The following is an 8,706-nucleotide window of genomic DNA, read 5'->3' on the forward strand; positions in this document are numbered from 1 at the left end:
CTGGCTCTCCCAGGCGGCTGTGCAGGTGGGAGCCTGGCTCTCCCGGGCGGCGGTGCAGGTGGGAGCCTGGCTCTCCCGGGCGGCGGTGCAGGTGGGAGCCTGGCTCTCCCGGGCGGCGGTGCAGGTGGGAGCCTGGCTCTCCGGGCGGCGGTGCAGGTGGGAGCCTGGCTCTCCCGGGCGGCGGTGCAGGTGGGAGCCTGGCTCTCCCGGGCGGCTGTGCAGGTGGGAGCCTGGCTCTCCCGGGCGGCGGTGCAGGTGGGAGCCTGGCTCTCCCGGGCGGCGGTGCAGGTGGGAGCCTGGCTCTCTGGGCGGCGGTGCTGGGACTGGGTCACTCGCAGCTGCCTGTGCTCATACCGAAGGGAAGCTGCAGTGACTTCACCTCCTCCATCTGTCCTCCCATTTGCTCCACTCCCATTCTCGCCCACACATGCTTGTCCCATGTGCAGAATTGACCGACAGGAAGCCACCCGTGTGAAATCCCTGTGTCTGCTGGGGTTGGGGGTATTTGTGCACTGAAACAGCCTACGGGTGTATTTCTTGGGATACTGGGCAGACAGCAAATTTAAACATTTCAACTTTAGGCTTGTTTAGCATTTAGTACTTCGGCTGGGCTTCGTGTTCGCCTGGCAGCAAGGGTGGGCAGAGGCGGAAACGCAGTTTCTCTGCTCTTCTGGGCTCACTCCACGTGACAGCAGAGCCCCCTCGAGCGGCCCCATTCGCCTGGGAGTTACGCTGAGCAGGTAGCCACCGGTGGTTCTTCGGTGTTCCTGGCGGCAAATAAAGGCACATTGCATGGCAAGTGGGGTGCGGTGCACATAAGTAAATCGGGGTGAATTCATCAGTGCCCTTCACTTGCTAATGAAGGTGCCCATAGCTGTGTTAGTGCCCCCAGACAAGGGTCATTGTCACAGGTCACTGGGTGTTACAGCAGCGCTCTCCCTGCTTACGTCAATCTCATGGTGGGCGCTGTCCCAGCCAGGCCGGAGGCTCCAGGCCCAGCTCTGTCCTGGGAGAGGCGAGTTCGCCCTCCCTCCAGGCCACCCGGCAGGCCCGCCCGCCCTCCGCGCTGTGGAGGTTCCGGGGCGCTGGGGAGCGCCTGGCCTGCCCATCAAGTGTGGGGCCAGCATGTTGTCTGAATCCCTGAGCCAGAGAGAGCGGCTTCGTGGCCACATGGGGCCTGGCAGGTGCTGCTGCTGCTTTCACATCTGGCCCTTGCTGTCCAGTGGAGGCGGAGGTGCCGTCCGAATAAGTCCCCTCCTCCTTGAATGAGCAAGTGAAAGCGGGACACTTGCCTCTCCCACTGCTTCTGCCTGCTCACCACCGCTGTGGGGGCGGAGCCCGGGCGGGTGAGCTGCTGCTGGCTCATCACCTCGAGGCTTAGTGCAGGAGAGACCCTGAGGCCTTGGGATGGGAGGGGGGTCAGCACCGTCAGCGCCTGGTGCAGTGACTTCCGTGGTGATTCAGCACAGGCTCTGGGCAGAGTGGGGGGGGGGGTGCCCTTTCCCCTCCTTCCATGCCGGTCCCGCTCCCTGCAGGTTAGAAAGAGGGGGAATGTCATACAGAAGGAAGACCATGTGCCAACTTATTTTTATAATTCAAGGAAGTTCCTTTACCACCATTTTGTTGCTGGTGGGCACGCGTGGAGGGGCGCGTGTGTCCTGTCGGACAGCACAGTGGCTGAGCAGGTCTGGCGCTGGGGGCCAGGCTGGCCGCACTGCAGGGTCTGGGGAGAAGCTGTCCCAGCCGGGGCTGAGCCACAGAACAGGGTTTTTAAGTGTGTTTTTAGTTGGAGAGCTCAGAGCACAAGGGGAATGTGGGAAATAGATAAATAGAAAGCGAGGCGGCATCAGCGAGTTGTGTCATTTCGTTTCCTGTCCTGAGGTTTTCAGAGGCTACAACAGCCATGTTTCTCCCATCTTCCTTCAGCCACTGCTCAGTCGTTTAAAAGTACTTGGTGGTTCTGCAGACCCTATTTTTAAGTATTATTTTTATATAAAAAGCACGTGCGATATGCAAGACCCATAAGAGCAGGCGGGGTTTTTAAAAGACATAGAAGTCTGGTCTCTGCACCAGGGTGGTGTCGTGCCTTGAACTGTGGTTGGTCTCCGGCACTGCCGAGCCTTGCCGCCCGGGGTAGCGTCCTGGGGAACCGCACACGCACACTCCCCCACCCGGGCCCCCCTCACTGTAGAAAGGGGCGCAGCCTCGGCATTCCTTCTCCATCTGTTGTTGTTCACAGCTTTTGTTGGTGCGCAGGTGTTACACAAAGTGCACTTCCCACGGCGCTTAGCCGCCTGGCGTCGCAAGGGTTCTCAGCCGGCCTCTTCCCCGCTGAGGGGGGTGCGGCGATGGAGGGTTCGGGCCTGTGAAAACCCCTCTGCCAAATGCAGCCCCAGTTCTTCCCCTCCCAGAGCGGAGCCATTTGAGACGACTGCCAGGACATGCAGTAGAAGTGTGACCTGGCTGCCTTTTCACTAGTGAGTGTGTTTTTAATATCCCAGAAGCCCGAGTTCGCTGGAGGTCGCCTCCCTGACCCGGTTAGAGTTGCTGAGGCCCTGAGTGCTCACTGAGTTAACGACGGGAGTTGGATGCAGCGGACACACCTGTGGCTTTGTTGCTGCACAAGCTCACCAGGTGGTCCGAGCGTCCTCAGGGCAGGCCAGGCCAGCAGAGCTGGGTGCACGATTAACTGAAAGTGTATGATATATGACTAATATTTCTAATAAATATATTTTGTTTCTGTCTGATTATGAATTTTTCCCAGTGACATTGGCTAATATTTTCTCCAGCTACCAAGTGCACATTCAGACTGTTTTCAAACGAGCATCTCCGTGTCCTTAGGCCAGTGATGGCGAACCTTTTGAGCTCGGCGTGTCAGCATTTTGAAAAACCCTAACTTAACTCTGGTGCCGTGTCCCATATAGAAATTTTTGATATTTGCAACCATAGTAAAACAAAGACTTATATTTTTGATATTTATTTTATATATTTAAATGCCATTTAACAAAGAAAAATCAACCAAAAAAATGAGTTCGCGTGTCACCTCTGACACGCGTGTCAGGTTCGCCATCACTGCCTTAGTCCTTGTTGGGCGGTGATTCCCCACGCAGCTGCCCTGAGCTGGCGTCACTAGACATTACCAGAAAGGACTGGGGCCCCCCGGCTCCAGCCTCCTCCCCCTCACAGCCCTCTCCCAGGGAAGAGCATCCTCCGGCCGAGGTGTGCAGATGGGTGGAGAGCAGCCCCCAATGCCCCACTCACAGAGGTCCTGGGGGAGCACACACGGGAGGGGAGTATCCGAGACACAGAGGCAGTGCTCAGAGGATGGTTGTGGGGGGGGGGGGAAGGTTGGCACCAGTCAGTTGTGCGTGCTCATTGGCCAGGTATATGTGCTGTTCAGGTGTCACTCGGAGGCTGTGCCACAGCAGAGGAGAAAGGAAGCTGCCCCTTCTAGAATCCACTCCCCTGCTTCCCTGGAAGCCCCGCTGTCAGGGGCCTTTCCTGGGGAGCCCTGCATCCGCTCTGTGGGGCCTCTGAGGAGAGCTTCCCGCGCCCCCGGGCTCCGGACGCACCAGGACGGCACAGGTTTTGTTGGTTCAACATCTGATTACCTGCAACCATGTCCTGCTGCGCACACGCACACGCACACAGGCGTTTGCTGATGGCCAGTGTCTGCACCTGAAAAGTGACCCCTCAGTAGTTCCCCACTGTTTGGGGCGCATCAGGGAGGCCCGGACCCCCTGAACAAAGCACGTCCCGGATTCGTGTCGGATGCATTGTCTGGCTCATGCTGAACCGGGCATCCGGCAAGAAATTCCCAGCAGTGCCGATGCAGGTGGCATCCTCTGTGGATGGGGGCTCTATGTGCCCGGAGGCCTAGCGGTCCCAGGCCAGGGCCCCGGCGCCCCCCTTAGTGTGTGGCGGCCTCAGTGGTTCTGGGCTCACTGCACTGGCCCCCTGCAGGCAGGCCGCGTTTTGCTTGCTGATGATGCCTCGGCCTCCTGTATAATCATTGCTGGGTGCATCATTTTGCTTAATCCAGCTACGATGAACTCTCGCCCCGGCTTGGAATTCCCACGGAGCTCTGGGAGCAGCTGGCTCAGCGTCAGCCAGCCCAACAGCCCAGGCTCAGGGCGGCCTACACCGGCCTTCCCAGCATGGGCCAGTGTGATGGCGAACATCCTGGAACTGCGGATGTGAGACCCTTGGGGAGAAACTTGAAACCGGATCGCCTGAAGATCTTCGTCATTTGTCCTTTTTGTTTTAAATATTTTTATTGAATTTATTGGAGTGACATTGGTTAATAAAGTTATATAGGTTTCAGATGTGCAGTTCTGTGATATAGTATCTGTATTTGTATTGTGTATTCACCCGAAGTCGAGCCTCCTGTCACCATGTCATCCCTTTACCCTCTCTTCCTCCCCTACCCCCTTTCCCTCTTTTAATCACCATACGGTTGTGTGTGTCTATGAGATTGTGGGGGGCTGTTTCTCTCTTTTCCATGTCCCGCATGGAAAAGGAAACAGTCCATTTGCTGAGTGGAGGAGCTGGGGATTAAGAAATTAAAGAAAGACCAAGACGCAGAAATAGATTTTAAGCTGGGGCCAGGTGGGCGCCATCCTCTCTGATGGAGAGGCGGCAAAAGGCGGCCTGAGCCACACCGCAGGTTTATTTTAAAGGCCTAGATTTACATATCTAGTTCCGCCCCTGCCTGATTAACATGTCCAGCCTTATTGGGGAAGCATGCTCCAGGGCGTGGCTCTGCCTGTGCTCTGAGTTCAGCTGACAGTAATTATAAGGAAATGCCTAGGTGCCTCCCAGGCGGCCCTCTACATGAGGTGTTGGAGGTTTTTCTTAATCTACACATTTTCACTCCGCCCCAAACCCCTCTCTTCTGACAACTGTCAGTCCGTTTCTGTTTTGTTTATTTTGTTCATTAGAGTCTACATATGAGTAAAATCACACACAGTGCTTGTCTTTCTCTGACTGGCTTATGTCACTTAGCATAATATCTCCAGGTCCATCCAAAAAGGTAAGATTTTCTTCTTTTTATGGCCGAGTAGTGTTCCATTGTGTAAATGTACCACAGCTTTTTTGTCTACTCAGCTACCGACGGACATTTAGGCAGCCTCCAAACCTTGACTGTTGTAAATAACACTGCAATGGACTCACGGGTGCGTATTTACTTTTAAATCAGTGTTTCAGGATTCTTCGCATAAATTCCCAGTAGTGGGATTGCTGGGTCATAAGGCAGTTCCATTTTTAATTTTTTGAGGTAACTTCATACTGCTTTCCACAGTGGCTGCACCAGTCTGCATTCCCACCAACAGTGCACGGGGGTTCCCTTTTCTCCACAACCTCGCCTACACTTTTGTTGATTTATTGGAGAAAGCCATTCTGACAAATGGGAAGTGATACCTCATTGTGGTTTTAATTTGTATCTCTCTGATGATTAGTGATGATGAGCATCTTTTCATATGTCTATTGGCCATCTGTATGTCCTCTTTGGAGAAGTGCCTATTCAGATCTTTTACCCATTTTTTAATTGGATTGATTTTTTTTTTTTTTTTTTTTTTTTTTTTTTTGCTGTTGAGCTATATAAGTTCTTTATAAATTTTGGATATTAGCCCCTTATCAGATGTATCATTGGCAAATATGTTCTTCCATTCAATAGGTTATCTTTTCATTTTGTTGATGGTTTCCTTTGCTATGCCAAAACGTTTTAATTTGATGTAGTCCCATTTGTTTATTTTCTCTTTTATTGCCCTTGCCTGAGAAGATATGTCAGAAAAAATATTCTTTCAAGAAATGTTCAAAGTAGAAACCAAGATGGCGGCATAGGTTAACGCCAGAGATTGCTGCCTCGAACAACCACTTCAGAGATACAACTAAAGGACAGAACAGACATCATCCAGAACCACAGGAAGGCTGGCTGAGTGGAAATTCTACAACTAGGAGGAAAGAGAATATCATACCCAGACTCAGAGGAGGCGCAGTGCTGAAGTGAAATACTCAGGTGCGGAGTACACGCGCGGAGCGGGCTGGCGGCGGAGGGCGCGGTTGTTGTTTTCAATCGGGAGGGAGTTTCAGACTCTGAGCTCCAGATCCGGGCAAGTCTCTGGGGACCCAGACTCAAACGGGAGAAGCGGGACTGTCTGGCTTCGGTCGGAACTCGAAGGCAGCTTTCTCTCTGAGGTTTGCAGCAGTTGCTGGGACTCTGAGAGGCAGAGCCCCTAGGGACGGAACTGAGAGCAGCCATAACTGCTCGCTCAGCCCGCCCTGTAGATCCCCAGGGACCCGCCCCGCCCAAGCCCTGTGCAGAGCCATTTGCCGGATAGCCTCAGGCAAAGGCTAGATTAGCACCGCCCTAGAGATCCAGCACAGAAGCTCTCCCACTGCAGTCACAGCTGACTCTCATAGCCAGTTAGCCTGGAGGTCAAACCCTCCCTGGTATTAGCTACAACAATCAAGGCTTAACTACAAGACTGCGCACAAAGACCACTAGGGGGTGCACCAAGAAAAGATAAAAAAATGCGGAGACAAAGAAACAGGACGCAAATGTCAGAAATGGAAGATATAGAGCTCAAAACCACACTTTTAAGGTCTCTCAAGAACTGCCTAGAAGCTGCCGATAAACTTAGTAAGGCCCTCGAAAAGACTGGTGAGACCGCCGATAAATGTAGTGAGATCCTCAAGAAATCTAATGAGACCCTCGATGTTGTGATAAAGAACCAACTAGAAATTAAGCATACACTGACTGAAATAAAGAATATTATACAGACACCCAACAGCAGACCAGAGGAACGCAAGAATCAAGTCAACGATTCAAAACGCGAAGAAGCAAAAACACCCAACCAGAAAAGCAAAATGAAAAAAGAATCCGAAAATACGAAGATAGCGTAAGGAGCCTCTGGGACAGCTTCAAGCGCACCAACATCAGAATTATAGGGGTGCCAGAAGATGAGAGAGACCAAGATATTGAAAACCTATTTGAAGAAATAATGACAGAAAACTTCCCCCACCTGGAGAAAGAAATAGACTTACAGGTCCAGGAAGTGCAGAGAACCCCAAACAAAAGGAATCCAAAGAGGACCACACCAAGACACATCATAATTAAAATGCCAAGAGCAAAAGACAAAGAGAGAATCTTAAAAGCAGCAAGAGAAAGAAACTCAGTTACCTACAAGGGAATACCCATACGACTGTCAGCTGATTTCTCAACAGAAACTTTGCAGGCCAGAAGGGAGTGGCAAGAAATATTCAAAGTGATGAATACCAAGAACCTACAACCAAGATTACTTTATCCAGCAAAGCTATCATTCAGAACTGAAGGTCAGATAAAGAGCTTCACAGATAAGGAAAAGCTAAAGGAGTTCATCACCACCAAACCAGTATTATATGAAATGCTGAAAGGTATCCTTTAAGAAGAGGAAGAGGAAGAAAAAGGTAAAGATACAAATTATGAACAACAAATATGCATCTATCAACAAGTGAATCTAAGAATCAAGTGAATAAATAATCTGGTGATCATAATAGAATCAGGGACATAGAAAGGGAATGGACTGACTATTCTTGGGGGGGAAAGGGGTGTGGGAGATGTGGGAAGAGACTGGACAAAAATCGTGCACCTATGGATGAGGACAGTGGGTGGGGAGTGAGGGCGGAGGGTGGGGCGGGAACTGGGAGGAGGGGAGTTATGGGGGGAAAAAAGAGGAACAAATGTAATAATCTGAACAATAAAGATTTAATTTAAAAAAATGTTCAAGATTTTACTGCCTATTCTGGATTTTTAAAAATTACTTTTTAAAATTGATTTTAGAGAGGAAGGGAGAGGGAGAGAAACAGCAATGATGAGAAAGAATCATTGATCGGCTGCCTCCTGCCCGCCGCACACTGAGGATCAAACCCACAACCCGAGCATGTGCCCTGACCGGGAATTGAACTATGACCTCCTGGTTCATAGGTCAACACTCAACCACTGAGCCATGCCGGCAGGACATCTTCTAGGATGTTTATCGCTTTAAGTCTAAGATTTAAATCTTCAATCCATTTTAAGTTTATACGGGCTGAAAAGAGGGTCCTAGTTTCATTTTTTTGCATATATTTGTCCAGTTTTCTCAGTAACATTTTGTCTTTACCCCATTGTATGTTCTTGCCTCCTGTGTCAAATGTTAACTGACCATAAGGCTGTAGGTTTATTTACAGGCTCTATTCTGTCCATCGGTCTACATGTCTGTTTTTATGTCAGTGCCATGCTGCTGTGATTACTGAAGCCTGTAGTATAGTTTGCTATTAGGTGGCATGATACCTGCAACTTTGTTCTTTCTCAAGATTACTGAAGCTCTTCAGGGTCTTCTGTGGTTCCATATAGAGTTTTGAAATAGTTCTAGTTCTGTGAAATATGCCATTGGAATTGCATTGAACTGCATTGAATCTATAGATTGCTTTATGTAGTATGAACATTTGTATGGTGTTAATTCTTCCTATCCATGAGCATGGTATGTGCTTCCACTGATTTGTATCTTCCTCAGCTTCTTTCTTTAGTGTCTTATAACTTTCTGAGTACAGGTCTTTACCTCCTTGGTTAAACTCATTCCTAGGTACCTTTTTTTGTTGTTGTTGCAGTTTTAAATGGGATTGTTTTCTTAGTTTCTCTTTCTGATAGTTTATAATTGGTGTATAAAAACGTCACCGATTTCTGAATAT

The 8,706-nt window shown here is 50.3% G+C and overlaps 1 protein-coding gene across 3 annotated transcripts in view; it reads left to right on the forward strand.

Annotated features, from left to right (window-relative positions):
• SPECC1 (sperm antigen with calponin homology and coiled-coil domains 1) overlaps nt 1-2,750 on the forward strand; it is a 184,632-nt gene extending 181,882 nt beyond the window's left edge. For 2 of the 3 annotated variants that reach the window (XM_059668459.1, XM_059668461.1), the window contains one exon: nt 26-2,750. The gene's annotated coding sequence lies outside the window, so the exon portion shown is untranslated. The remainder of the gene's footprint in view (nt 1-25) is intronic. The other variant, XM_059668460.1, reaches the window with a different exon arrangement.
• Nucleotides 2,751-8,706: the final 5,956 nt, after the last annotated feature.

Source organism: Myotis daubentonii, chromosome 16 (assembly GCF_963259705.1).
Source record: "Myotis daubentonii chromosome 16, mMyoDau2.1, whole genome shotgun sequence".
NCBI lineage: Eukaryota > Metazoa > Chordata > Mammalia > Chiroptera > Vespertilionidae > Myotis > Myotis daubentonii.